Below are 24,701 nucleotides of genomic sequence, written 5' to 3'. Positions count from 1 at the left end.
TCGACCCTTAGGGCCCAAAGACGCATCTGGGGCAACAGGCCTACTGCCTAGGAGTTCCTCCGGGGGGCGCTCCACCCATCCATAGCTAAGGATCTGTACGGCTCCAATTCCGAAGAGCTAGTAGAGCGAGCAACCAAGTCGCTCGTTTGGGTAAGTGGTGGCTTCCTTTTCCTACTTGACCCCTTTCTGCCTGCATGCTAACACCGACCTTCACGCAGAGTCAACACTATGGTATGGCGTTGGTCGACCGGGTCCTCGATGCCGGACGCGTGATTGGGCACCAGTTGGAGGTCGACGTCACCCTCCAAAAGGAGAACCTAGAACTGAGGGCCCGAGGGGGGCCAGAGGCCGTTGCCGTGGCTAAGGAGCATGCCTCGACACTGGGTGAGGAGGTGGCTCGTTTGAAGACCGAGCTGGAAGAAAGCCGGTCACACATTCAATCATTGGATGACAAGCTACTGACCCTTTCCCATGATGTCGAGACCGCCAGGTCCACTGCCTGGGGCGTTGAGGAGGTCCTGAAGGAGCGGCTGGGGCTACCTAAAAGGATTGAGGAGGCGATCGCCGGATATAAGACATCCGCCAGGTTCGAACGTGACCTGGTGCGGTCGGGATGGGCCACGTATGAGTACGGGTACCGGGTGGCCTGCGCTCGCTTCTGGGCAAAGTACCCGGACCTGGAGCTTGAGTCGGATCCCTTTGCCGACAATCTAGTGTACCAAAACGTTGATATGCCGATGAACGCCCCCCCCCGAGCTAGGGGCTATGCTTCCCCTCCTTTGTTGATGGATCCCCTCTTTTTTGCTAGTCGGGTTTGGGGCTGTCCCGCCCGACCTCCTCATGTAATGCCTTTTTTGCTAAGAAGTGTTTTCATTTTGAAATTCTGCCTTGGTTTTTTCCCAGTCGCATGTGCATGTACTTCACATGTCTTCTCCGCACCCCGACCTGCTTTTCTCACAAGTAGAATTTCTTTAGGTTTGCTGCGTTCCAAGTTCTTGGCAGGGGGCTTCTCTCCATGGTTTCGAGTCAGTAGGTCCCCTCTCAAATATGGGCCTTCCCAATTAGGCGCAAGATTTCCCCTTGCTCGGGTCGGGTCGCTCACCTCTGCCCTTCGGAGGACAAGGTCCCTGACTTTGATCGGCCGCGGGCGGACTTTACGGTTGTACACTTGGGTTGTTGCCTTCTTGTATGCTAAGGTACACAGATGTGCCTTGGCTCTCCTTTCTTCGAGGAGGTCTAAGTTTGCTCGGAGGCCCTCCTTGGAAGCCCTTTGTTCATAACTGGAGGTGTGTAGGGTCGGGAACACCATCTCGAGCGGAAGGACCGCTTCGGTCCCATACGTGAGGCTGAACGAAGACTCCCCCGAGGCAGTTTTGGGAGTTGTCCACATTGCCCATAAGACGTTGGGAAGCTCCTCCACCCAAGCTCCGTGCATGCTCGAGATCCTCCTCTTGAGGCCTTCCAAAATCGCCTGGTTTATTACCTCGGTTTGGCCATTGGTCTAGGGGTGCGTGGCAGAGCTAAACTTCAGCTGGATCCAGTATGATTGGCAATAGGCCTTGAACTTAGCATTGTTGAATTGAGCTCCATTGTTGCCGATGATAGCCTTCGGGATCTCGAACCGAGTGATTATGTTCTTCCATGTGAAGCTTTGGACTTGCTTCTCAATAATGGCGGCCAAGGGTTCGGCTTCAACCTACTTTGTGAAGTAGTCGACGCTGACTAAAAAAAGCGTCGTTGTCCCGATGCTAGAGGGAAAGGTCCGAGAAGATCAAGCCCCCATTGGGCGAAGGGCCAGGCCATGTCCATCAGGGTAAGGGGAATCGCTGGCTGGTGTCGCAGTCGCGTGCCTTTGGCATTGCGGGCACTACTGTTCATATGACAGGGCATCCTGGCGCATGGTTAGCCAATAGTATCCCTGCCAAAAAATCTTGAAGGCCAAGGTTCGTCCCCCGATGTGCTCCCCACATATCCCCTCATGGAGCTCGGCGAGGTCCGTCTCAGCTTTTGATGGGGCGAGACATCGTAAGAGAGGTTGGGAGAAGGCCCTTCGGTACAGCCTCCCACCGACGACGCAGTACCAGGCTTGGGTTCGCCTCAATTTTCTCGCGGCCGTCGGGTCATTGGGCTCCCTTCCGTCGGTCTTGAAGCGGAGGATTTCCTCATCCAGTTGGGTAGTAGACCTATTTTGGCGACCTCGTGAGTCGCCACCGTCGGTGCCATTATGGATTCAATCACTGGGACCGATGCTGGGTCGCGGGCAGAGGCTGACCTGGCTAGCGCGTCGACCTGCACATTCTGTGCCCGAGGTATTCTAGCGATTGAGAAATAGTTGAAGTGGTGGGCGAGTCGCTTCGCCTCCATGAGATATAGTGCCATTGTTGGGTCGCTGGCTTCGTAGCTCCCATTGACATGTCTCGTCACCAACTAGGAGTCGCTAAAAACCTCAAGGTCATTAACACGCATCTCCAGAGCGAGGTGCAAGCCATGGAGTAACGCCTCGTACTCAGCCTCGTTGTTGGTAGCTCAAAATTATAATTGGACCAACCTCTCGTAGGTTTCTCCTGACAGGTCCTTGAGGATAAGCCCGATACCGGCCGCTCCGGTAGTGGATGAGCTGTCCACGTGCAGGGTCCATGTGCTCTGGTTGTTGTCCTGCCCCACGTTAAGGTCTTCAAGGGTTAGCTCGGAAACAAAATCAGCCAGTACCTGAGCTTTGATGGCGGTCCTGAGGGAGTACTAAATGTCAAATTCGTTGAGCTCGATTGACCATCGCAGCATGCGACCTATCGTGTCGAAGTTGGAAAGGATCTGTCATAGCAGCTAGTCGGTGATCACTTTAATCGTGTGGGCTTGGAAGTAGGGCCGCAACTTTCGGGTCGTCTTCATGAGGGCGAGAGCCAGCCTCTCGATTGGGGGGTACCACGCCTCGGGCCCGACAAGAATATGGCTAACATAATATATGAGTTGCTGAGTAGGTGGCACCTCCTGGACTAACACTGAGCCGACTGCTTTTGGCGAGGCTACCAAGTAGAGACTAAGGGTTTCGCCCGATTCGGGCGAGGTGAGTCGGGGTAAGTGGGCGAGGCACGCCTTTAGCTTTTGGAAGGCTTCCTCGCACTCCAAGGTCCATGTACAGTTGTCAGCCCGTCATAGAGCCCGAAAAAGGGGAGGCACTTATCTCCTGATCGCGACACGAACCTGTTGAGCGCTGCCATCCTCCCGGCAAGTCACTGTACCTCCTTGACCGAGCGAGGGGAGTGCATCTCGGCTATGGCCTGCACCTTTTTCGGGTTGGCGTCTATCCCCCTTTGGTGAATGATAAAGCCAAGAAACCTCCCCAAGCTGACTCTGAAGACGCACTTCGCAGGATTTAGATGCATGTTGAATCGCCGGAGCATCTGGAATGTCTTTGCCAGGTCGGTTAGGTGTGCACTTGCGGCCTTGCTCTTTACAATCATGTCGTCTACGTATACTTCCATATTCCTCCCAAGCTGGTGTTTAAAAAGTTTGTTGACCATCCTTTGGTAGGTTGCAGCATTACTTTATAACAGTATGCTCCTCTATGGGTGATAAAGGCTGTGTCCTCTTGATCCTGAGTCGCCATTCGGATTTAGTTGTAGCCGGAGAATGCGTCCATAAATGTAAGGAGCTCGTGGCCCATGGTGGCGTCGACCAATTGATCCACCCTGGGGAGCAGATAGCAGTCCTTGGGGCATGCCTGGTTAAGATCGGTGTAATCAACACACATCCTTCCATTAGATTTCTTAACGAGGACTACATTCGATAGCCACCAAGGGTATTGGACCTCGGTAATAAATCTGGCCTTTTTAAGGCGGTCGACCTTGTCACCGATCGCCTTCAATCAGTTGGGAGCAAACTTCCTCGGCCTTTGTCTTACCGGCCTAGCTCCGGGGTCGATGTTGAGCCGGTGCTGGGCCACTTCTGAGCTGATCCCGAGCATCTCCTCGAGGGACCATGCGAATATATCGTCGTTCCTCCTCAAAAAGTCAATGAGGTGGAGTTGGTCTGCTTCGGGGAGTGCGGTTCCGACCTTGATGGTCTGGTCAGGTCGGCTCTTTTTTAGGGGTACCTCGGTGAGTCATTCGGGGGCTCCAATGGCACTGGTGCTGTGGGTCCTTCACGGGGGTCGGGGACCTGAGCGGGGTGCAATTTTTCCGGGAGAGTAACCACCATGAGATAGCACCGCCTTGACTCCCCCGGGTCGCTTCGAGTCTCCCCGATCCCTGCCGAGGTCGGAAACTTGATGGCCCGGTGGTAAATGGAAACCACTGCCTTTAACTTGTTCAGCGTCGATCGACTGAGGATGATGTTGTAAGCCAAGGGTAGATCGACCGCCATAAATGTGGTTATCATTGTCTTCACTCTCGGCTCCTCCCCAATGGTGACAGGGAGGGCCGTAGTCCCGAGCGGGGATATAGAATTCCTTGTGAATCCTGTGAGTGCTAACGCCATGGGGGTGAGATCTCCCTCAGTCAAGCCAAGCCTTTTGAAGGCGTTGAAGTAAAGAACGTCGGCGGAGCTCTCGGTGTCGACCATCACCCTTTTTACTTGAGCGTTGGCGACTTGGATGGAGATCACCAACGCGTTATCGTGGTGGGAGCACTTGACTTCTCTGGACCCGAAGGTGATTTCAGGCTCGAGCTCAGGCCGGGGATGCTTCTCGACCGTGCTGCGGGCTTAGGCTTTTCTCGCCGCAGAGCTATTGCTGTCGACCGCAGATCCCCCGGAGATAACATCGATTTATCGTTTGACGGGTTCCTTGGGGCGCGGAGTTGCTTCCCGGGGTTCCCTGAGATATCATACGAGGTGGCCTTTGTGGATTAATCCCTCTATTTGATTTTGGAGGTCATGGCAGTCCTCCATATCATGGTCATAGTCTCGATGGAACCTGCAATATTTGGACCGATCCTTATGAGTGGCCCTCATGGGATATGGATGTTGCAAGAGACCTTTTTCCCTAATTTGGAGGAAGATCTTGGTGCGGGAGGTTTTCAGGGGAAGAGGTGGGGGCCTCGAGAGTAGCTCTTGTCGATCAGGCCCCCGACGGGGTGGCGCCAAGGTTGCTGAGGTTGTTCCCCGGGATTGTTCCACCCTTGGCCTCTTGCCTTCCATACACTTCCCCGCCACCAACGCTTCGGCGGTGACATATTGGTTAGCGTGTTGGAGAATTTTGGAGACGGTCACTGGCGACTTCTTGATCAGCGACCAGAAAAACCTTGAAGGCTTCAAACCCATCAGAAATGCCTGCATAATTAGAGAGGGGTGAGCGTCCGGGAATCCTCAGATCTCAGTGGCAAAACATGCCACGAACTAAGAAAGCAGCTCATCTTTGTGTTGGGATAACATGAGCAGGGTGATCATGGAAGGCCTAGGTCGCATGTTGGCAAGGAAGTTCTGCTCGAACTCCCTGGCAAGCTGGTCGAAGGATGAGATCGAGGATTGACGTAGCTGGCTAAACCATGCTCGCGTCGGTCCCCTCAAGGTGGTCGGGAATGCCCGACACATTAATGCATCAGAGGTGCTATAGAGGGCCATCTAAGCCTGGAATGCAGAGATGTGCTCCGTGGGATCGGAGTCGCCGTCGTATGTCTCTAATACTGACAGCCTGAAGTTAAGGGGTACTAGCTTGTCTTATACTTCCTAAGTGAAAGGGGACCCGCCTGAGCCGTCTTCATTGGACTCGCTCCGTGACTTTCGAAACTCACGCTGGAACTCATCCAGGCGTTGATTGACTCGGGACAGTTGGGCCCTAAGCAAGTCGTCCATCGAATCGGATGATACGGTGTCAAGCTCGAGGTGGGTTAGGGTGACTCAGCAGGTTGCGGGTATGTTCTGTCCGAGCGGACCTCTCTGGTCTGTCGCTTGCTCTCGAGCTTCTCCAGTCCTGACCTGCTCCTCGCTCGGCCTCTACCGAGCCAAGTCAGTCGGGGGAGTCGCTAGCCGCACGATCTAAGGAATGAGCAGAGCAAGCGTCTGCATCATGCCTGCCATGGCCTGCACTTGCTTGGATAGGCCGAGGAATGCCTCAGGTGTCACAGCCGAGGGTCCTGTGACGAATCCGGGGGGCGACAACCCCGGGTCATTGAACAGGCGCCAATAGCGATCTGGTGTTGAGGTCGGAATCCCGCCATCTTCGGGAGTGGGGAGGACCTAACTTTCGGGTTTGATGGAAGGGAGGTCGATATGTGGTTCTCTCTCAGGGAGAGCTCCAGCCAGATGCTCCTGCGACATGGCCCTCCTTCTAGTGCCAAAATGTTAGTGAACAAATATGCCGTGGCCGATGAGTTAGCACGGCTAGGTCCGCGGGTCAATGTCGGAAGCCTACTATGGGGTGATATGGGTGATGAGGTGGCCGGGCCCTCGGGAAGGAGTGCTATTGGCGTTGGTCAAGATTGGGGCTGATTAATAATTCCACATTGCCAGGTAGTTGACGCTCCCGTGCCGAGTCCCTCGGCGTCAACAAATGGTCGCCCTTCTGCAAAAATGGCCTTCGCCGGGTGGTCCCTGGTTGTGGCCCTTCCGACAAGCAAGTTAGTAACAAGAGGGATTGCTTTTCTTTTTTCCCTTTTATTTTCTGCCTCTCCCCTAGCCGGAGGCTGGCCAGGGGTTTTATACTATGGCGCAAGGGTTGATGGTGCGTCGATTTGGCATCGTCGCTGACCCCTGAGGGATAGGATGACCCTTCTGATCGATCACCGTTTCGGGACGTGCAGAGCGACGTCAGACGGCACCGCCCCGAGCTCCCGGGACAGGACGTGTGACATATCTTCTTGGTACGAGCTCCCAGGATGAGACGTGTGGCATATCTTCTTGGTACGAGCTCTCGGGACTAGATGTGTGGCGTAGGGCTCTGACTTGGCATGCTGTGTCGGTTGTGACGTGTTTAGGCCACCAAAATATACCGTATCAAATAGTACTTTATAATGTTATCTATACAATTCTCTCTAAAGTCCTTTAAAGCCAAATCAACATCCATATCAATCATCTTATTGGCCAAGCATAATCTATCTTCATCATGGGCATCATGGGCAAAAATATCCATGACAACATATTCATTGCTACCAAACTTATCCACTCCATGTGTCTCTCTAAATCTAAAACCCTATATATATTATTGAAGCTTGACCTCAAAAATACTTTCGATTTCATCTCTTAATAAAGTCACTCTTAGACTCATGAACTTTTGTACAAAATCTATTGATTGAATCTGCACTTTTTTCTTATCCCCACTTTTGCTTGTTTGATTTGATAACAAATAAGATTTCTCTAACTGTACAAGGAAATCTCATTGCTTTGTTGAGGGAAATTCTTCCTCCTAATATGTATAAATAAGAAACATATTAATAAACTTCTCATAAACTTTTGTATCATACTCTAGTTTATCATAGTATCAGAGCTCTTACTTTAGAGCAAGACTTACCATTACTTCTTCGCTGTCAATGCTCCTCTTCTCTGTCTTATCGCAACAATCGACTTTCCCTATGGACGCAATCTGTTGTTGCTCCCATGACACCTCCGAAGTCCTTGAGCTCCACCACTATCGCACCAACTCCAATGAGTAATGGTGCCACCACTTCGGTCGAAGCTCCGAAGGCTTCTAGCCGGCCTCCTCTACTGCTCCCCTATCGAGAGTCCAAGTGTGAGTTCTACGGTTAACACTCTCTCCTCCTTCTCGTTTGATCCACATAAGCGGCTGCACCTATTCTTCACCTACAAGAAGCCCTTCCCCAATCGATCTGCACCTTCTCCTGTAGCGACTGTGATCCACTAGGCCATTCTCTTTTTCTTACTTATTGTCGCAGATCCCCTATCATTATCACACTAGTGCTCTCCAAGCTATTGAATATCAGATTTTGATAATAAAATCAATTCATAAAATTATGATTTAATCAGTATTTAAGTGATGCAAGACTAACTTCGATTATGGAAAGGTCAATCGATTGAAGCAGGAGAATCGGATGTTGGAGCAGATACAGTGATGCCTACGCCCTTGATACAGTGATGCCTACGCTTGATGAAGGGGCAAGCGAGGATGAGATCGCTCGCTACGTGAAGTGCATTGATGACTCCACTCTTGCTCAGTGTTACATATTGGGCTCCATGACTCCTGAGTTACAGAGACAACATGAAAAGATGGATGCCAGATCTATTCTCCTACATATCCGCAAATAATTTGAGGAACAAGGAAGGACTCAACGGTATGAGATATCCAAGAACCTCTTCCGCTCTAAGATGACTGAGGGGACACCGGTTTAGAACCATGTCCTAAAGATGATTGAGTGGATAGAGAAACTCATAGGTCTAGGAATAGTCTTAGAGGATAACTTGTGTGTGGATCTTGTGCTTCAGTCCCTACTAGATTCATTTTCACAGTTCATAATAAATTTTAATATGAACAAGCTTGAAGTGACTCTCTCGGAGCTCCTCAATATATTGGGGGTGGCTGAGAGCACTATCAAGAAAGAGAAGCCAGTTCTCTACACTAATAAGACTAGAAAGAAAAGGAAAGCAGAAAAGTCTCTTAAAAAGGGCAAGGGCAGACCAGGTAAAGCAAATATTTCTAAGAAAGACTTGGTAAAGGACAAAGGCCAGTGCTTCCATTGCAGAAAAGATGAGCATTGGAAGAGGAACTACAAAAAGTATCTTATAGAGAGGGCGAAACAGAAGCTTGGAGAAGCTTCAGGTACATTCATGATCAGTCTCTATTTGTCAGACTCTTATGATAACATATGGGTATTGGATACAGGTAGTGCTTATCATATTTACAATTCATTGCAGGTTCTAGCAAGGCCTAGGAGATTGGCGAGAGGCGAGATAGACCTCAAGATAGGCAATAGAGCAAAAGTTGCTGTAGTAGTTGTTAGCGATATCGCCCTACATTTGCTTGGTGGAGCTGTTATTGCATTGGATGCATGCTTTTTTGTTTCTTCTATTATTAAAAATATTATTTCCATTTCATGTTTGATAGTTAGTGGATATAAATTAATTTTTTAAAACAATGGTTGTTCAATATTATTATATGATGAGATTATCACGAGAGGAATATTGCATAATGGTTTATTTATACTAGACACTACTCCACATATCATGAATATAATTGTATCTAAGAGGAAACAAGATGAGGTGAATAGTGTATACCTATCGTATTGTAGGCTAGGTCACATCCATGAGGGAAAGATTCAAAAGTTGCTAAAGGATGGATATCTAGATCCATTCGACTATGAGTCATATGCAACCTGCGAGTCTTGCGTTTGTGAAAAACTGACCAACTCTCCATTTAGTGGAACTGGAGAAAGAGCCACTAAACTACTGAAACTCATACATAGTAATGTATGTGGACCCATGTCAACTCATGTCATTGGTGGTTACTCCTACTTCATTACCTTTACTGATGATTTCTTAAGGTATAGACATGTGTACTTAATGAAGTACAAGTCTGAAACCTTTGAGAAATTCATAGAGTATAAGAATGAAGTAGAGAACCAGATTAGAAAGAGTATCAAGACTCTTCGATCAGATCGAAGAGATGAGTACTTAAGTACAAAGTATACCCAGTTCCTTAAGGACCATGAGATTCTATCCTAATAGACACCTCAGCTCAATGGTGTATCTAAAATGAGGAATCGTACGTTGTTAGACATGGTACGATCCATGATGAGTTTCGTTGACCTACCCATCTCATTCTAGAGATATGCCCTAGAGACCGTAGCTTACCTTCTGAACAGAGTTCTAACTAAGTCAGTAGTCTCTATACTATATGAGATATGGAAATGGAAGAAGCTCGATCTTAAAGTTATTAAGATTTGGGGCTGCCCTGCCCACGTTAAAAGACACAACCCCAATAAGTTGAAATCAAGGACGGAGCAATGCAAGTTCATGGGATACCCCAAGAAAACTTGTGAGTATTATTTATATCATCTCAAGGACCAAAAGGTCTTTGTAACCAAGAGAACGGTGTTCCTTGAGAAGGAACACATTCTTGGTGGAGATAGTGAGAACATGATACAGTTGAGCGAGGTTAGAGAACCTAGCTCAAGCACCACTCCATAGCCCGAGTCTGTTCAAGTTCCGACTTTACATTGGTCCGGTAGAGTATCTCATCCTCCTGAGAGATATGTGGGACATATTGGAGGAGAGGATATTGAGGATATTGATCCTCAAACCTACAAGGTGGCTATTATGAGTATAGACTTCGGGAAGTGGCAAGAAGCTATGAATTCTGAGATGGATTCCATATACTCCAACAAGGTTTAGAACCTAGTTGATGCGCTCGAGGGTATTGTACCTATCGGTTGCATATAGATCTTTAAGAAAAAGATCGGAGTAGATAAAAAGGTAGAGACCTATAAAGCAAGGCAATGTGTTAACTATGACGAAACCTTCTCACTTGTAGCCATGCTAAAATTAATCCAAATTCTATTAGCTATTATAGCACACTATGATTATGAGATCTGGCAGATGAACGTGAAAATTGCATTCCTCAATGACAACCTCGAGGAGGAGATGTATATGATAAGCCTGAGGGATTCGTATCCAAGGACTACTCAAATAAGATGTGCATGTTGCTTAGATCCATTTATAGACTAAAGCAAGCTTCCCAAAGTTGAAACATAAGATTTGATGAGGCAATCAGATCTTATGACTTCGTTAAGAACGAAGATGAGCCTTGTGTATACAGGAAGTGCTAGTCATAGGTGCCCAGCAAGCCAATCACGTGAGTGATGGCACGTGTGACTTGATACAGAATCTTTTTGCTTATTATATTTTGGCGTATATCACTTTATAACTATTACATATGTGCATATATATATATATTGTGATGTCCTTGGATTTGTGCAATGGGAATCGGATCGTGATGAGATCACGATAATGAGATCGATTCACCTTTAAACACATATCCTAAATAATCCCGATCATAGGTTACTCGAGAGGGACATCGTGATAACCGGATTGACTGGTGTGCTGTATACCCGTCCATATGATGGATGCAGCTGGTCTTATAGTTGCTCGTGTAGGGACACTAGGGATACAGTACAGGTGCTCATTGGAGAATGAGTTCACTAATTGATCCGCTTACGGAATGCTGGATGGTTGATGATGCCTTATTGTCAGACAGCGATTCCGTAGTCCTAGTGGTGTATCTGGTGTTAGGATCGAGAGCACTAAGAGGGGGGGGGGTGAATTAGTGCAGCGGATCTCTTTCAGCGATTAAATACGAAAGCTGCGTTCGTTTGATAAAAACTATTTTGATGCAAAAGCCGATTCTAAGAATACTTATGATTAAGTACAGTTTATGTCTAAACATAGTTTGCGTCTAAGCGTAGTTTACGCAGTTTGCGTCTAAATGCAGTTTGCGTCTAAATGCAGATTGCGTCTAAGCGTAGTTTGCGTCTAAGCGCAGTTTGCGTCTAAGATCAGATTGCGTCTAAGCGCAGTGCAGTTTGCGTCTAAACACAGTTTTATGTCTAAACACAGTTTTACGTCTAAACGTAGTTTTTACGTCTAAACGCAGTTTGCGTCTAAACGCAGTTTTACGTCTAAACGTAGTTTTACGTCTAAACGCAGTTTGCGTCTAAACGCAGTTTTACGTCTAAATATAGTTTTACGTTTAAAAGTAGTTTACATCTAAAACATAGTTTTACGTTTAAACACAGTTTGTGCAGTTTACGTCTAAACGCAGTTTTAAAGGGATCTGAACTTAGAAACTTCGTTCGTAAAAGCGCAGAAGACAGTTTTGCAGAATCAAAACGTAAACGTAAACTGTAATGTATGAAAACACCGATTTACGTCTGAATGCAGATTCGGAAAGATCAGTACTTAGAAACTTGTTCGTAAAGGCGCAGAGAGCAGTAGCTATGTAGGAGGCTTGCAGTAATGATAAAGTGCTCAAAATAAACACAAACCAGAGATTTAGAGTGGTTCGGTCAGTCTTGACCTACTCCACTTTTGGCTTCCTCCACCGACGAGGTCACCGACGTCAACTAGAAGCCTTCCTTCAATAGGCGAAGGCCAACTACCCTCTTACAGATTCACTCCTTTTGACGGGCTTAGGAGACAACCCTTACAGAAGTTTTCACTCCTCTCTTTACAACTCAAACTTGAAGAATAGAAAGAGGAGAACTAGTAGTTTTGAGCTCTAAGAAACACAGAAAGATAGCAAGATTTCGAGTGTGTGTTCTGTGCTTTTAGTGCTGAATGGGTGGGGTATTTATAGGCCCCAACCTAGTTCAAATTTGGAGCTCAAAACGATCAAATCCCGGAATTCCGGGATCAGGCGGTTGCACATCCTGACTGGAGAGGTTGCACCGCCTGGCAGAGCTCGAGGACTGAGCCCAGGCGGTTGCACCTCTCTGTCAGGGGCGGTTGCACCTCCTGAGTCTGGCTCGGAGACTGAGCCCCAGGCGGTGCCACCTCTTGACTGAGGCGGTTGCACCTCTCTACCAGAGCTCGAAGACCGAGCTCAAGCGGTGCCACCTCTCTGTTAGGGAGGTTGCACCACCCAGTCTTGCTCGAAGACTGAGCTCAGGCGGTGCCACCTCCTACCTGGGGCGGTTGCACCGCCCAGCTTCGCTGGGAGATCCTCTCCTGGGCGGTGCCACCTCCAACCCTGGCGGTGCCACCTCTTTCACTATTTCAGCTCACTTGGTTTGGCTCCAAACTTGGTCCAAACCAGTCCGAACTTGGGCCTAATTGGCCCCTACTTGGGTTATAGGATTAACACCTAATCCTAACCCTAATTAACATGCTAACTATGATTTTAAAGACATTTTCTAAGCTATTACAAAGTCTGCAAGTCAAGACTTCTTCTGGCGAGCTTTCGGCAAACTTCCGGCGGTCTTCCGATGAACTCTCGGAAACCATTCTACGGACTCCCGGCAAGCTCCTAGACTTCACGATTTGATCTTAGCGAGTTCCAACGAGCTTCTTCGGCAAGCTCCGATCTTTCTCGGCGAGCTCCGCGAACTTCCAACGAACCTTCCGGCGAGCTTCCGAAAATCCTTTGGCAAGCTCCCAACTCATTCTCGGCTAGTTCCGGTAGCATTCCCGATGAACCTTCGGACTTCCGTCGAACTCTCGAACTTGCAACAAATCCTTCGCGCTTGACTCCGACACTTTGTTTCGCTTTATGTCTTCATCGTTATCATAGTTAATCCTGCACAATTAAAGCAAAACTTCGATCGAGACAATTAATCCTAAGCAATTAACCAAGTTGTCCGGCATGTCATTGGTCCCTCGACGCTTCGTCCGATTCTTCGACGCATCGCCCTTTCCTACAGCCTATTGCCCAATCGGCCTGTTGACTCCACAACTCCGATATCCTTGGCACAATACCCGCTCTTCTTGGCCCGATGCCCGAGTCCACGGCCCGAAGCCTTCTGTCGATACGTCGACCGATCCACCAGCCCGACGTCCAATCTTCTGACATGTTCCTCCGGCACAACATGATTTTCCTGCTTTAATTGTCTCATCCTGATTGAGGCATCCTGCGTCACTCAAAACGCAGATTAAATCATAAACATATATCAAGTAGTTTCATCATCAAAATACGAGATTCAACAATCTCCCCCTTTTTGATGATGACAACCACTTGATGACGGAGTTAAACTTAACTCCCGGAGTTTAAACAAACTCCCCCTATCAATATGCCATATTGATAGAACCTTGAATTCAAACTGAATTCAAGTCATTGCAATATTCATCATGAATATTTGCAACACGTCAACATGAACATATGCATAAACTTATGCATCACATGTCATGTCATCAACATACTTTCATCAACATACTTCTCCCCCTTTGTCATCAACAAAAAGGAGAAGTATCACAATCAAATGTTTGTGATATTGGTTCAACTTATTGCATGAAAAACATAATATCAAGTTTTATCATCATGTAATTTTGCTAGAAAATATAGCAAGTGTTGAATCATGCTTAGAATATTCAAGCTATCAAGTTTTAGATATGCAAGTTTTATAGCATACAAGATAGCACTTGGTATGAAAATTAGAGATGTTCAAGATAGCAAGTTCTACATCATGCAAGCTAGCAAATTAGAGATGTTCAAGAAGGCAACTCTTGCTTCTTGAAATATGAAAATTTTGTCCACTTTGCTAGATGCGCAAGTTAGCATGTTTTGCTTCTTGAGATAGGCAAGATAGCACCTTTGTTCTTTTTGTTTCTTAAGATGTTCAAGATAGCAATTTCTTCTCTTTTGAGAAGTGAAAATTTGCTTTCTTCTTGAATTGTGCATGCAAGTTATCTCCTCCTTAGTCATTGTCAAAAAGAAGGGAAAATCCTTTCTGTCAATTTCTAAATCATGACAAAGGTGAGTAATCATTTTTATTTCAAAATTCCATAATTGAGATAAACCTTGAATTCAAATCAAGGCAATTTTAATCAAGGTTCATATCATATGCAATACATTACGTAGAAAGCATAAGTATTGCATGCATCATTTTAGCAACAAATCGTAGCATTTCATCACATGGCAAGATATCATCAAGTAGAATTACGATGCAAGTTCTTGATATCTTAACATGATGAAAATTCAAATATGACACTTATAGTATCAGTTCATATATTCCTCCCCCTTTATCATCAACAAAAGGAGAAGTAGCTCTAGCTATTTTAAAATATATGCAAGTTTTTATAACATGAAGCTATATTTTCATCATAACATATAAGCACAAAAGCATAGCAAGATTCTTAGGTTCAATCATGGCAATTCAACACTTGCTTCATGTGCAAGATTGCACTTGCTTTTCTTTGCATGTTCTAACTAGCAAAAGCTTTCTCCCCTTTGTTTTTGTCGAAAAGAAGGGAGAAATCAATGGCCAAAAATTTTTAATTATTATACAGGCCATATTACAAAATCTTGTCATGATATCAAGAAAGTTCAAGAATGACATGATCCATTCAACAAATCCTTTTAATAGGGCAAAAGAATTATATAACCAAGAATCATGATTAAAATATTTCAATATCATAGATCAAGTCATGATTCGTAATTCATCATAAAGCAAATTAATTTTCAGTCATCACATAAGGTATTTAAAGAATTTTTGAAACATAGAAGAATGATTAATTTAAGCATGTAATGTTTCAATCAAAATCAAGTCATGAATACCAATACTTTCATATTGTGAGTATCAATTCATGAATACCAAAAGATATTATTTGTGATTTCAATTTTGCAAGATCATGATTATGATTTAGACATAACTTATTCAAATCAAATTGTCAACTTGAAACTCATAATCAAGTCATTAAAATTAATTTCAAAATTCACAAAATATCATAAAATCAAAAGACAAGTTGCATTTCATTTGAAGAACTCCTTTTTGATAAATGTAGGGAGCATAATGAACGATCTTGATTTATAAAAAGCTTCATGTTATAATGATCAAGATCATGATTTTAATAATTATTCTCTTTAGCAAAGAATCACAAAAGCACTTTATTTTTGCATAAGAAATCTCATTGTATTATGATTTATAAATTCTTTTTCTGCACATGAATCATAGGAGATATGTATGTGAAACAAATCTTTGCAAGCAAAGACACTATCATTCATATTTCAAGATGGAATTTATAAGCAGGAATCATTTCATCAAATCCATTTTAAAAAAATATTTTTCATAAGTGTATGACAAAATCTGATTGTTAGGATACCAATTGTTAAGTGAATCCGAAAATGAAATTAGTACTTTCATGCATTCGGATAAGATTTTGCTATAGATTTTCAAGTTCAATTATGAAGATAAAACATGCTCATGATCATAAAAATTTATGTATCCAAAACATATAATTTCCAACATGTTATAGTGTAAAATCATCATGGCAATTAAGTGTTTTGAACATTGAATCAAGAATGTCCGAAAAATAATCTTAACACGTTCATGCATTCGAGCACATTTTTGCCATAGTTTTTCAAATATACTCATGAGAATAACACATGCTTATCATCGGCTTAAAATCTCATGCATAAAATTGTTAATCAAAATATTTAATTTCATCATTATGCATTTCTTCAAATCAAACATGATCTTTAATCAAAATCGAGAAATAACAATGGAAATCAACGTAATACACATGATTTCATATTTTCAATCAAGATCATTTTATTTGTTTATCATAAAATATGCAATATTATCATTTTCGAAATTACTTAGTATGATCATAATAATTTTTTTTTTTTAACATGTACTTTTTAAGAAAATTAATTCTAAACTAAAAGAGAAAAATACATCATGAAAGCATCAAGTAATTTCAAAATAAATTAGGGGGATTTCGATTACCTCATCATTGTAGGCTGTTAAGGCGTAGTTTGCCGCCTTGCTTTTGTTGACTTTTTCTTCTTCGGAGGAGCTCGATTCATCCCAATTTTTGTTCTTCTTCTTGCGTTTAAAGCAAGTAGTTCGATTCTTTTTGCTTTTTAATTTTTGTTTTATTTGTAGTTTAAGTTCACCATCACTTGAGCTTATGCTCGAGTGGTCTTCAAATGTTCTATGTCCCAAATCCTTCCTGTTCTTTGGAAGGTTGTTTTGTTCATCATTGTCCTCATCACTTGAGTCATCGCTCAAGTGGCATTCATTTGTCCAGAGTTCCAAATCCTTCCTGTTCTTTGGAAGGTGATTGTGTTCAACATGTTCATCATGTGCATTGTGCACCATTTCATATGTCATCAATGAACCAATTAGTTCTTCAGGTGGTAAGTTGTTTAGGTTTTTAGCTTCTTGTATTGCAGTTACTTTTGAATCCCACTTCTTAGAAAGAGAACGCAAAATCTTGTTTACGAGTTCAAAGTCCGAAAAACATTTTCCAAGAGCTCTTAAACTATTGACGACATCCGTGAAACGGGTGTACATGTCGCCTATAGTCTCGCTTGGTTGCATTCGAAAAAGCTCGAAATCATGCAATAAAAAGTTAACTTTCGAGTCTTTGACACTACTAGTTCCCTCGTGCGTGATTTCAAGTGTTCGCCAAATGTCAAAAGCTATTTCACACGTAGAAATCCGATTGAACTCATTTTTGTCCAAAGCGCAAAATAAGGCATTCATAGCCTTTGCATTTAAAGAGAAATACTTCTTCTCCAAATCCGACCATTCGTTCGTCGGTTTAGAGGGAAGTTGAAAACCGTTTTTAATGATATTCCATAAATCCAGATTTAGAGAAATCAAGAAAACTCTCATTCGAGTTTTCCAATAAGTGTAGTCCAATCCGTTAAAGAACGGTGGACGAAAGACCGAAAAGCCCTCTTGAAAGCTATGAAGAGCCAATTCTCTCGGGTGTAAATCCGAAATGAAAAATACCCCGCTCTGATACCAATTGTTAGGATCGAGAGCACTAAGAGGGGGGGGGTGAATTAGTGCAGCGGATCTCTTTCAGCGATTAAAAACAAAAGCTGCGTTCGTTTGATAAAAACTATTTTGATGCAAAAGCCGATTCTAAGAATACTTATGATTAAGTGCAGTTTATGTCTAAACACAGTTTGCGTCTAAGTGCAGTTTACGCAGTTTGCGTCTAAATGCAGTTTGCGTCTAAATGCAGATTGCGTCTAAGCACAGTTTGCGTCTAAGCGCAGTTTGCGTCTAAGATCAGATTGCGTCTAAGCGTAGTGCAGTTTGCGTCTAAACGCAGTTTTACGTCTAAACACAGTTTTACGTCTAAACGTAGTTTTTACGTCTAAACGCAGTTTGCGTCTAAACGCAGTTTTACGTCTAAACGTAGTTTTACGTCTAAACGCAGTTTGCATCTAAACGCAATTTTACGTCTAAACGTAGTTTTACATTTAAAAGTAGTTTACGTCTAAAACATAGTTTTACGTTTAAACACAGTTTGTGCAGTTTACGTCTAAACGCAGTTTTAAAGGGATCTGAACTTAGAAACCTCGTTCGTAAAAGCGCAGAAGACAGTTTTGCAGAATCAAAACGTAAACGTAAACTGTAATGTATGAAAACACTGATTTACGTCTGAATGCATATTCGGAAAGATCAATACTTAGAAACTTGTTCGTAAAGGCACAGAGAGCAATAGCTATGTAGGAGGTTTGCAATAATGATAAAGTGCTCAAAATAAACGCAAACCAGAGATTTAGAGTGGTTCGGTCAGTCTTGACCTACTCCACTTTTGCCTTCCTCCACCGACGAGGTCACTGACGTCAACTAGAAGCCTTCCTTCAATAGGCGAAGGCCAACTACCCTCTTATAGATTCACTCCTTTTGACGGGCTTAGGAGACAACCCTTACAGAAGTTTTCACTCCTCTCTTTACAACTCAAACTTGAAGAATAGAAAGAGGAGAACTAGAATTTTGAGCTCTAAGAAACACAGAAAGATAGCAAGATTTCGAGTGTGTGTTCTGTGCTTTCAGTGCTGAATGGGTGGGGTATTTATAGGCCCCAACCCAGTTCAAATTTGGAGCTTAAAACGATCAAATCCCGGAATTCCGGGATCAGGCGGTTGCACCTCCTGACTGGAGAGGTTGCACCGCCTGGCAGAGCTCGAGGACTGAGCCCAGGCGGTTGCACCTCTCTGTCAGGGGCGGTTGCACCTCCTGAATCTAGCTCGGAGACTGAGCCCTAGGCGTTGCCACCTCTTGACTGAGGCGGTTGCACCTCTCTGCCAGAGCTCGAAGACCGAGCTCAGGCGGTGCCACCTCTCTGTCAGGGAGGTTGCACCGCCTAGTCTTGCTCGAAGACTGAGCTCAGGCGGTGCCACCTCCTGCCTGGGGCGGTTGCACCGCCCAGCTTCGCTGGGAGATCCTCTCCTGGGCGGTGCCACCTCCAACCCTGGCGGTGCCACCTCTTTCACTATTTCAGCTCACTTGGTTTGGTTCCAAACTTGGTCCAAACCAGTCCGAACTTGGGCCTAATTGGCCCCTACTTGGGTTATAGGATTAACACCTAATCCTAACCCTAATTAACGTGCTAACTATGATTTTAAAGACATTTTCTAAGCTATTACAAAGTCCGCAAGTCAAGACTTCTTCTGGCGAGCTTTCGGCAAACTTCCGGCGGTCTTCCGATGAACTCTCGGAAACCATTCTGCGGACTCCCGGCAAGCTCCTAGACTTCACGATTTGATCTTAGCGAGTTCCAACGAGCTTCTTCGGCAAGCTCCGATCTTTCTCGGCGAGCTCCGCGAACTTCCAACAAACCTTCCGGCGAGCTTCCGAAAATCCTTCGGCAAGCTCCCAACTCATTCTCGGCTAGTTCCGGTAGCATTCCCGATGAACCTTCGGACTTCCGTCGAACTCTCGAACTTGCAACAAATCCTTCGCGCTTGACTCCGACACTTTGTTTCGCTTTATGTCTTCATCGTTATCATAGTTAATCCTGCACAATTAAAGCAAAACTTTGATCGAGACAATTAATCCTAAGCAATTAACCAAGTTGTCCGGCATGTCATTGGTCCCTCGACGCTTCGTTCGATTCTTCGGCGCATCGTCCTTTCCTGCAGCCTATTGCCCAATCGGCTTGTTGACTCCGCAACTCCGATATCCTTGGCACAATACCCGCTCTTCTTGGCCCGATGCCCGAGTCCATGGCCCGAAGCCTTCTGTCGATACGTCGACCGATCCACCGGCCCGACGTCCAATCTTCTGACATGTTCCTCCGGCACAACATGATTTTCCTGCTTTAATTGTCTCATCCTGATCGAGGCATCCTGCGTCACTCAAAACGCAGATTAAATCATAAACATATATCAAGTAGTTTCATCATCAAAATACGAGATTCAACATCTGGTCCTTAGACTTGAGACACCAAGGATGTCCTGTATGAGTGCTCCACTCTTTGATACCAGACTTATAGGTTTGGTTGTCCCAAATCTAGTACAGCTGGTCATTGGGAGTGGTAGTCGACCTTACGAGGGCTATTGAGTGTCGATAGAGGATCATCCACTCTCGGCGTCATGAGAGGAATATCCCATGTGTTCTTGCTCAGACAAATCCCTAGCCAGGGTCATTCGGGTTGAGAGAGTAAGAGTTCTCCGGGAGAATCTGATTAGAGCGAGACTCGAGTAGAAACCGTATGGGTCTGACAACACCATGCTCGATATACTGCCTCTGGGATATTAGATGGATGAGGGATTATAGGTACACGGTAACTGAGGATAGACAGGTCCAATGGATTGGATTCCCCTGTATCGTCTGGGGACTACGGCGTAGTGGCCTAGTACTTCCGTAGTCGATGAGTCAAGTGAATTATTACAGAGATAATAATTCACTGAGTTAGAAGGAGTTCTGACAGGTATGACTCACAGCCAGCTCGATATTGGGCCTAGAGGGTCACACACATATGGTAGTCATTGCGATGAGTAGAGGTTCGGATATGAGATATCCGACGGAGCCCTTGTCTTATTGGATGCAGATCCAATACCCACTAGGGGAGGACCCATTAGGGTTTGACAGGGGATCTCTATAAATAGGAGGGATTCAGAGCTTTCCTATTTCCTAACAGTGGTATCAAAGTCAGGTTGCTCGTGCGAATGATTGGTTTTTAACTGCGTGTGTTGTGTTTAGGAAGAATTTTAACGTCAAAATCGTTGACGCAAAAACAAGGAAGGGCAGCAACAGTTGCTGCCCTCGATCTGCGTACGTGCAGCACAGCCGAAGGCGGGCAGCACAGGGGCTGCGTCTGCAGCAGCCGGCCGGCGGCCTGCTTGCAGCAGGCTTGCGTCCGGCGGGACTGGCAGCCCGCGGGCAGAGGCGCCTGCGGCCGCTTCTCCCGCGGGGTGAGGCGCCGCAGGGCAGCGGCGCCTGCCGCCGTGCTCCCGCGGGCGAAACCCCCCCACAGGGACGGCCGCCCGGCGGGATAGCACCGCCTGCGGGCGTTGCCCCACGGGCAGAACCACCCGCGGAGGCGGCGGCGCCCCCAGGGGCGCCATCCTGCAGGGGCAGCACCGCCTGCGGGCGTTGCCCCGCCGGCAGAACCGCCCGCGGGGGCGCCCACCTACAGCGGCAGCGCCGCCAGCGGGCGTGCCGCCTGCAGGCGAGGGCAGCGCCATCGCCCCGCCGCATAGGCCGCCGCCAGCATGGCGGCGGTGGCGGCAGTAGCAAAGGGTAGTAGGGCATTAGGGTTTTCTGGGCAAAAGATAGTTTTGCCCCTCGAAATTTGAGAAATTCCAGTTTCTGTCTTTTGTCCAAATTATGAAAATACCCCTATGAATTCAGCTATTCCCTACATGTCCCTGATTTCAGAAAATATTAATTAATTAAAAAGTTTAGTTGATTATTATTTTTATTATTATCTAGTAGTCCTACATGATGATGATTATTTATACATGTGATGTATGATATGTGGACGGATGATCATGGACCGTGTGATGTGTGTACTTGTGATTATTATTATTGAGGTCTGCGAGCCTCCATTATATTTCTCGTTTATTGTCGGGCTTGTGTGCCTATGATTAAGTTGTAATCACATGAGGAGGCGCAGCGGGAGCATGGATGCGATAGCGGGACCCACGAGACAGACGATCGTGATGCATGGAGATGCATTAAGATGTCGACGGAACCGACAAGGACGAGATGGACGATCACAGGGCATGGAGATGCACCGTTGCACACATAGATCTTGATGTGAGTGATTAGGCCTACTAGCTCGGGCCTAATCATATTAGGTTGTGGTCCATGATCATCTGATGTGATTGCTTATACACATACTAGATAAGTATATATATTTGCATGCGATGTAGATATATATTAAATATGTATATGTGTGACATGTCATATTAGGAGATCAAATCTTAGAAACATCTCTCGATAATATTAAGTCGGTAAACGTGAGGCAATTAGATCGACCCACGTGGCCTTCCATCGTTATAAGTAGGAACCGATTCCCGGTGTAGGTTGAGTTGGTCGAGTCCCTCGAGACTCACCTATATCGCGATTCGCTATCTTGCTTACGACATAGAGATGTCACCGATGACCTGAGGGAATGGTATACTTGGTCGAGTCTCTCGAGGGTATATCATCAAATCAGACTCATCTTGTAATGAAGGTGTTGACTTAACCGAGCATCATAGTTGGTCAAGTCCCTCGAGGCCATGGTGATTCGGAGGCCGAACAGGACGGGAATCACAAGGAGTTGTGATTGGTAAGAGTTGCCTACCTTTTAGGCTTAGTGTGATTGGTCGAGTCCCTCGAGGTTACACTAAGACGCTGATTGGATCCTGATCCCCACTAGAAGTATGCCGGAGACTTCCGTTTCACGTGCTGAGGATGTCGCGTGACTCGTTAGTAAAATAGTGGGAGCATATTAAGATAGAAATCCATATCTTGATAGTTTATTTCTTACAAAATTTGCATGTTATTCATTTTTGCTGCATCTTTATTTTCAGAAAATGTCGCTTTCAAATCCCTTACGTGGCATACTTGATGTCAACCGCCTCACTGGTCCAAATTATACGGATTGGCTCCGTAACTTGAGAATTGTTCTCACAGCGGAGAAAATCGTGTACATCCTTGATACAGTGATACCTACGCCCGAAGAAGGGGCAAACGAGGATGAGATCGCTCGCTACGTGAAGTACATTGATGACTCCACTCTTGCTCAGTGCTATATGTTGGGCTCTATGACTCCTGAGTTATAGAGACAACATGAAAAGATGGATGCCAGATCCATTCTCCTACATGTCCGCAAATTGTTTGAGGAACAGGGAATGACTCACGATATGAGATATCCAAGAGCCTTTTCCGCGCTAGGATGACTGAGGGGACACCGGTTCAAAACCATGTCCTAAAGATGATTGAGTGGATAGAGAAACTCACAGGTCTAGGAATGGTCCTAGAGGATAACTTGTGTGTGGACATTGTGCTTTAGTCCCTACCAGATTCCTTTTTATAGTTCATAATGAATTTTAATATGAACAAGCTTGAGGTGACTCTCCTAGAGCTCCTCAATATGTTGAGGGAGGCAGAGAGTACTATTAAGAAAGAGAAGCCAGTTCTCTACACTGGTGAGACCAGAAAGAAAAGGAAAGCAGAAAGGTCCCTTAAGAAGGGAAAGGGCAAGGGCAGACCAGGTAAAGCAAAGGTTGCTAAGAAAGACCTAGTAAAGGACAAAGGCCATTGCTTCCACTGTGGTAAAGATGGGCACTGGAAGAGAAACTGCAAAGAGTACCTTGCAGAAAGGGCGAAATAGAAGCTTGGAGAAGCTTCAGGTACATTCATGATCAATCTCCAATTGTTAGATTTTTGTGATAGTGCATTGGTATTGGATACCAGCATTGCTTATCACATCTACAATTTATTGTAAATTCTAGCAAAGCCAATGGGAGATTGACGAGAGGAATATTGCATAAAGGTTTGTTTATGCAAGACACTGCTCCACATATCATGAATGTAAGTGTCTAAGAGGAAACGAGATGAGATGAACAGTGCATACCTATGGCATTGTAGGCTAGGTCATATCCATAAGGGAATGATTCAAAAGTTGCTAAATGATGGATATCTAGATCCATTCGACTATGTGTCATATGCAACTTGCGAGTCTTGCCTTCGTGAAAAACTGACCAACTCCCCATTTAATGGAACTAGAGAGAGAGCCACTGAGTTGTTGGAACTCATACATAGTGATGTATGTGGATCCATGTCAACTCATGCCATTAGAGGTTACTCCTACTTCATTACATTTATTGATGATTTCTTAAGGTATGGATATGTGTACTTAATGAAGTACAAGTCTGAGACCTTTGAGAAATTCAGAGAGTATAAGAATGAGGTGGAGAACCAGACTGGAAAGAGTATCAAAACTCTTCGATCAGATCAAGGAGGTGAGTACTTAAGTACAGAGTTTACTCAGTTCCTCAAGGACCATGGGATATTATCCCAATGGACACCTCCTTATACACCTCAGCTCAATGGTGTCTCTAGAAGGAGGAATCGTACGCTATTGACATAGTACGGTCCATGATGAGTTTCGCTCATCTACCTATTTTATTCTAGGGATATGCCCTAGAAACCGCAGCTTACCTTCTGAACAGAGTTCCAACTAAGTCGGTAGTGTCTACACCATATGAGATATGGAAAGGGAAGAAGCCTGATCTTAAGGTTGTTAAGATTTGGGGCTGCCCTACCCATGTTAAAAGACATAACCCCGATAAGTTAGAATCAAGGACAGAGCGATGCAAATTTATAGGATACCCCAAGGAAACTTGTGGGTATTATTTCTATCATCTTGAGGACCAAAAGGTCTTTGTAGCTAAGAGAGTAGTGTTCCTTGAGAAGGAACACATTCTTGGCGGAGACGGTGGGAGAATGATAGAGTTGAGCGAGGTTGGAGAACCAAGCTCAAGCACCACTCTACAGCCCGAGTCTGTTCAGGTACCTAATACACAAGTTTCAACTTTATGCAGGTCTGATAGAGTATCCCATCCTCTTGAAGGATATGTGGGACATATTAAGGGAGAGGATGTTGAGGATGTTGAGGATATTGATTCTCAGACCTACGAGGAGGCTATTATGAGTATAGACTCCGGGAAGTGGCAAGAAGCCATGAATTCTGAGATGGATTCTATGTACTCCAATAAGGTTTGGAACCTAATTGATGCACCCGAAGGTATTGTATCCATCGGTTGCAAGTGGATCTTTAAGAAAAAGATCAGAGTAGATGGAAAGGTAGAGACCTATAAAGCAAGGCTAGTGGCTAAGGGGTATCGTCAAAGGCAAGGTGTT

This window comes from Musa acuminata, chromosome BXJ3-1, assembly GCF_036884655.1.
Source record: "Musa acuminata AAA Group cultivar baxijiao chromosome BXJ3-1, Cavendish_Baxijiao_AAA, whole genome shotgun sequence".
NCBI lineage: Eukaryota > Viridiplantae > Streptophyta > Magnoliopsida > Zingiberales > Musaceae > Musa > Musa acuminata.
This window is presented reverse-complemented; position numbering follows the sequence as displayed.